The sequence below is a fragment of the Gallinula chloropus genome, assembly GCF_964237585.1.
Source record: "Gallinula chloropus genome assembly, chromosome: 15".
NCBI classification, from domain to species: Eukaryota; Metazoa; Chordata; class Aves; order Gruiformes; family Rallidae; genus Gallinula; species Gallinula chloropus.
This window is the reverse complement of record NC_140100.1, coordinates 8887972-8894360: the sequence shown is the minus strand read 5'-3', so window position 1 is coordinate 8894360 and position 6389 is coordinate 8887972.

The following is a 6389-nucleotide window of genomic DNA, read 5'->3' as shown; positions in this document are numbered from 1 at the left end:
CAAAATACTCCAGAAAAGGGACAATTATAATAATTATACAGAGTAACTGAGTAGGTTCTGATGGATCCAGAATCTATTTTGCATTCCTGTAGAACAAAATGCTCCTTTTAGATCACATGTGCTGTTTTTGAAGTTGACTTGGCATGAAAGCTCAGCTACAGCCCCTCCTGTACTGAGCAGCAGTTTAGTTGACTCACAGCTGTGCACTGTTTAACTCTGTAACTAGAGGGTCAGCTGAAATTCCCAGAGGTGCAAGGTGAGCAAACCAAAAATCCCTGGAAGATGTTAACTGGAGTGAAGAGGCTGTGGATGCTCCAGCCTTGGGGCTATTCAAGCCTGACTGAAGCTATCCCGGGGAACCTGTTCTACCCAACTGCTGGGGCCGGGATTTGGACTACATCATCTCCAGCAGCTTCTTCCAGCCTCAGCTGTTCTTCAAAGCTGTTTCTTCAATCTAATCAATTATTAAAAAGGCAGTTTAATTAGACTGGAAATAGAAACGCTTTTAGTTGTGTGGTCTAAGTGCTTCCAATGCAACCTAAGTTTTGCTTCAGCGGTAAGAAGCCGTTTCTTGTAAAGCACCCTACTTCAACCATTACTATAGGCACAACTTAACCTTAGCTTCCTCTATTGCCACTGAGTGCAGCCTCACACTAGCTGCAGTACTAATGAGCAGGTCCTTTTAATTGTTCTTGCGAGCAATGTAGGAGAAGGGAAGGGAAATCAGCTTCATATGTGGGAGAAGGGAAGAGAAATCTCCTCAAAAGTTTTTCAGATGTTCTAAAGCTGGTACACAAATAGTAAGAGTTGCAACATTCACCAAGCTTTGTATCTGCAGCAGGCCAGGAACATCTTTTTCTGCCTACATTGAGTGGTTATCTCTCAGAACAGTCCGTTGTGGGATGCCTCCCAAAGAAAAATCTCCGCATCATCTGACAAACCAGCTTTTTTTCCTCAGAGCCAGGACAGCTTTTTGAATATTCATCTAGTCCTTCTAGAGACACGTTGAACAGCAACATGGTTATGTGTGTGTGACAAACCAGACATCCTCCTCTACATCCAGAAGTGTTCTGGACATGGGCCTTCAGCAAGGTGCTGCCCCTGCTCGTAGTTTGCCACGCTTGAACTTGGATAACCTGAATTTCTCAATCTCCTTGGCACAGAAGTGGTATTACGGAGTCCCCCATGGATGCTGTATGTGCCTGGGTTTTAAAGTTTGTTTCTTTGAGGCTTGACTTTCTCAGCTTCAACTTTTACTGCCTCAGTAGGAACACCATTGAAATGTCAGGGGATTTTTTTTCTACTTTACCAAACCAGCTGTTACAGCTACTAGATTTTATTTTCATCCATTGCGTAACGTTACTAGGATCATATTCATTACACAACCTTTAAGCAAGGAGAATTTTGGGGAGCAAAACGGTTATCTCAAACTTTCAGACTCTCTCAAACTTTCAGACTCGTTAGATAAGCAGGCTTTAGCCCTGCCCTTCCTGTGACGAACAGATGTGCTTCTGTCTTCACCCTTTTAAGCTAGAAGACCTGTTGTGGAGGAGGATCCTGGGACTCAGATTCTCGGCAAGACAAAGTGTTTTGGTAAGTGCATGCATTTGCCTAACTGAATATAGAATCTTCTAAATATTCGTTGACCGACTTAAATAGAATCAACTAATCAGACATTGCAAGAGCGCTGTCTAATGAGGCACGCAGGCTATGAGTGAAATTTTACATTAGAGAGCATTTTGGGGGGAGACTGGAGGTTAAGCAGGTTCCCAGATCCATCCACCTCTCATCTGCACAGGGCTCTTGCAGGCAATCTGCAGATTTCAGGTAGAGCACAGGCTCATCTGAGCCCACCGTAAAGATGCACTAATGCACTAATGAATCTGCTGGCGTACACAGCGTGCTCCGAGAGACCAACCTCCAGTTATCACCGGAAACTGGCTATAAACTGTAACAACCAACAGAACTCGAATCTAATATCTATATACAGAACTTATATGGTATAATAACTCTACAGTTATAACTGGAATTAACTATTAGAGTATATAGTAAAGATTTATTATACTAGATACTACACTATAATAAAACTATACTGTTATAATATAATCATAATAGTTATATTACTGTATTTACTATTTACTACATTTAAGTTATTAAACTCTAACAGCTATAGTCCTGTCTGTGGAGATCAGAGCTCTGAGGGTTGACTGCATGGGCTTTACGTCCCTTGTCTGTATGAGACAAACGTGCCAGAGTGTTGCCCCAAATAGTAAATAACTTCTCGGCTTCAGGAAGCCAAGTGCTGATCTGAGAGGAGCCCAGTTTCTGTTTCGGTTGCACAATGCATGTTAGGAGCACTGCACGGCAAGGTGAGCAACTGGTGGCTGGAGGAGCGGCTCAGAGCCTGGCCTGGTGGAGAGGTAACGGGCTGCTCTGTGCCTCAGACCTTCAAGTGAAGCTCTGAGCAGGTTTTTAAAAAGAGAGAAAGAAAAATAAAGCAATATTCATTATTAGGCAGCTGAAGGATCAACAGAAATTACAGCTAACAGGCTTGTGGCCATTTACTGAGATCAGTCCCCCAAGGAAGTGCACCAACAGCAGTAACCGAGGTGAAGCAGCAGCTGAGAGCTGTGAGAACGGCTGCTGTCAGCCCGCCTTGCATGTAATCAGCTTTTCTTGTTAATGTCTGAAATCCCCTGTAAGTCAGGACCATGGCAGGATCCTGCAGCAATTGAAGTGCTTTGCAGCCCCCTCTAACTGATTACCTATTTGCAGTGCATGGAGCACCCATCGCCTTTGGCTGGCAGCCGTGGTGTAGAGAAAGGCCCCTCCTGAGCTTCACCATGAGGTGTGATCCAGAAGGTGAGAGAAACTTTTTTCTTTCATAAGCAAGGAGTCCTATTTCCAGACACTTTAGATAATTTTCATACTAATGCATATAAATAATCATCTCCCCACTCTCAGACATAAAGGTCACATCTCTTTCCCACAGTCAGGGGCAATCCCACAGCATCCCCCTTGCCCACACGTCCCTGCCACATCCTGCCACCAGACCTGGACCCCAGCATCCCTCCCCAGGCTGCTGCTGGGCTCCCTGAGACTCAGGTCAGCGCTTCCCTGGCATGTAGCAAGAGGACAAGGGGTGATAGTTTTTAACTAGAAAAGGGGAGATTTAGGTTGGATATTAGGAAAAAGTTCTTCACTCTGAGGGTGGTGGATCACTGGCACAGTTTGCCCAGAGATGTAGTGGAGACCCCATCCCTGGAGACATTCAAGGTCAGGTTTGATGGGGCTCTGAGCGACCTGGTCTAGTGAAGATGTCCCTGCTCACCGCAGGGGGTAGGACTAGACGACCTTTAAAGGTCCCTTCCAACCTGACACATTCTGTGATTCCCCAACCCCAGTACAGCATCACAGAATCCCAAACCGCTTTTCACTGCCTTTGTCACCAGTCCCTCTCCAGCTTCCCTGGAGGAACTGGAAGGGGCTCTAAGGTCTCCCCAGAGTCATCTCTTCTCCAGGCTGAACCACCCCAACTCTCTCAGCCTGTCTTGAGACTCCACAGCAGTGACCCGGGCCCCTCACAGACTAATCACGCAGCAGCGTCCTGTGCTCAGCCATCCCCCAGCCTGCACACTGCTTCCAGGCACTTTTTCATATGATCAATTTTTATTTTTAGTGACACTTCAGCATAGCATATAAAACTAAATGAGTGTACTTTATGTTCAGAGCTCATTGTTGGATGCTAAAAAACATTTTTCTTTGCCTCAGAGCAGTTTCTTCTGAAATGTGGAAAAATTAACTCCCTGCATGTACCAGCTTCTTTTAACAGAACTGGGACGTGCGATTGAGTTTCCCCTAAATCCTAGAAGCCAAAGGCCCCACTGTTCCTCACAGCTGAGGAGTGGAGGGAAAGCTGAGTGTCAGCCACCCTCCTCCAGCCTCTTGGCCTGGTCCCGATGGAAAAACAACTGTTTGGGACAAGTCAGAGCAGCCTGGGGAGCTGGAGCAGCGCCCGGGGAGCAATGCATGCCTCGTCTTGCTGGAGCAGAGCGCAGCCTGCCCTGGCTGGGCTCCAGGGACACAATGGGGAGAGAAACATCTCCCATAAAATTTCAGGGAGATTTAAACTAAGAAGTGATTTTTGTCCTGAGTATCTTAAGCCCTTAAGGGTTATCTACTCTAAAGATAAGAAAGCAGGTGCAGAGTAAGTACAGAAAGAGACGGGGTGGTCAGAAACTGAGGCAATTTACCCTTCTGCCAGGTATTCAGCCATCTGCCAAAGGAGGCATCTGGCAAGGGCGGTGTGCTGTACCAAGCGATGTGCTGCCTTCCAAGTGTCACTGGGATCAGCCCAACTTTGGTTGCAGCATCTTCAAACTTTCACACAGAGCAAAGCACTTGTAAAATAAATGGCAATTGCCTAAAATCAGCACTACATCAACATCATCTCTTGGTTTATGTAGATTTCTTTGCACCCCTTTCTGTTTAAGGATTGGCAGCTTTTACCCCTTTTGTATCCAAACAAGTACACAGAATCTATTTATTTATGTGGCAATTACATATTTATTATTACCCAGTCCTTCCCAGCAAGCTACTTCTCTTGCACACATAAATAAACAAGAGGTTTTGGCCAACTCCCCTTTCTAAGTGGCACATTCCCCATTTGCCGCTTGCACCACCCTTGCCCACGGCACACAGCACTGCCATGCCCTCAAGGGAACTGTAGCCTTGGGGAACCTAAAGGTTTAACCCAACCTGGCTCAGACATAGATTTTTAAGTTGAATTTGCATCCATTCCTCAAACATTTGTGGGACGGGGCTTGTTTCACTCCTTTGCCAAAAGCAGGCCCGTGACACTTGTGTTTCCTGTGGTTGTCCAGCGGTTACCGCGCCCTGGGCTTGGCATGGGTGAAGTTTGCCTGAGCGCAGAGCTGGACCTGACACACTCAGATCTCGCTGAGCAGCCACGTCTACTGTGCAAGAGGAGAGCAGCAAGCGAGAGGAAATCCCCGAGAAGACTGGGAAGGAAACAGCCAGGGGAGACGCAGAAACACTGGGGAAGTCACCAAGGATCCAAGCAACAGAGGCCTAAGTGAAAATCAGCGGTAACTCTCCTCATGACTTTGACATTTCTCATTCTGGAGGCATCTTCAGGGGAAACTGAGGCAGGGGACAGCCAGCAGGGTGGTGCTGCCGAGGGAAGAGGTCGGGGCCGGGAAGGGCAGCTCTGGGGCCGGGAAGGGCAACTCCGGGGACGAGAAAGGCGGCCCCGGGAAGGGCAACCCCGAGGGCGGGAAGGGCGGCCCCAGGGGCAAGAAGGGCGGCCCCGGGAAGGGCAGCCCCGAGGGCGGGAAGGGCGGCCCCAGGGGCAAGAAGGGCGGCCCCGGGAAGGGCAGCCCCGAGGGCGGGAAGGGCGGCCCCAGGGACAAGAAGGACGGCGCCAGTAAGGGCAGCCCCGAGGGCGGGAAGGGCGGCTCCGGGGGCAAGAAGGGCAGCCCCGAGGGCGGGAAGGGTGGCCCGAGGGGGGCGAGTCACCGCCGCCATGGCGGGCTGGCTGCCGGAGAGGAGGACAGCCGCCTGTTGCCCCCCGAGGGGCGGTTACCTGTGGGCGGGGCGAGCCAGAGAGAGGCGGGGGGGGGGCCGTTAGCGGCACGCGCCGCGCGGGGCGGGGTCTCCTGGCGGCCTCGGCGGAGGGGGCGGGGCGACGCCAATCTCAGCCGCCGCCGCCGCCGCCGGTCCTGCCGCTCCCTCGCTTCTCCGGCGTCAGGTAATCGCCAGCCCAGGCACCGGCACCGCGGCCTCGCGTGCGCAGGGTACGTCGTTTCCTCGCTTTCCCTCTCCGGTTCCTGGGGGGGACACGACCCTCTCCGTCCTGAGGCGCTGGGGGCGTCCCCTTTCCCTCGCGGGTCAGGCCGCGCTTCCCCCGCCCTTCCTCGGAGCGTGCGTGGGAGGGGGGTTGCTGGCGAACAGCTTGGCGCCAGCCCGTTCCGGCCGCTGTCGCGCTGCCAGCCGCCCTCCCCCGTCCCCGCTTACTCGTCACCCGCTGACTGGCGGCAGCTGCCGCCCGCTCCCGCCTCGGCCCGTCCGCCCGCCACCGCTTCCCGCCGTCAGGGCCGGTCCCCGGGGCGAGGCGGGCTCCGGCGGCCGGGACCGCGTCAGGCAGCCGCCTGCCTGAGAGAGAGCCCTCGGGCCCTTGTGTCTCATGTCTGCGGCTCCCGCGGGGCAATCCGCGTATTCCTCAGCCCGGACGCGGTCCGAGGGAGGCAGCAGGGCGTGGGGAGAGCGGACGGGTCAAACGCTGACCTCTCCCTAGGGCTTGAACTTACCTGGCTTAGGCGCTGTGGAGCTGGAAGGAGAGAGCCGGACCTCTGCCGTAGCTGCCCGCC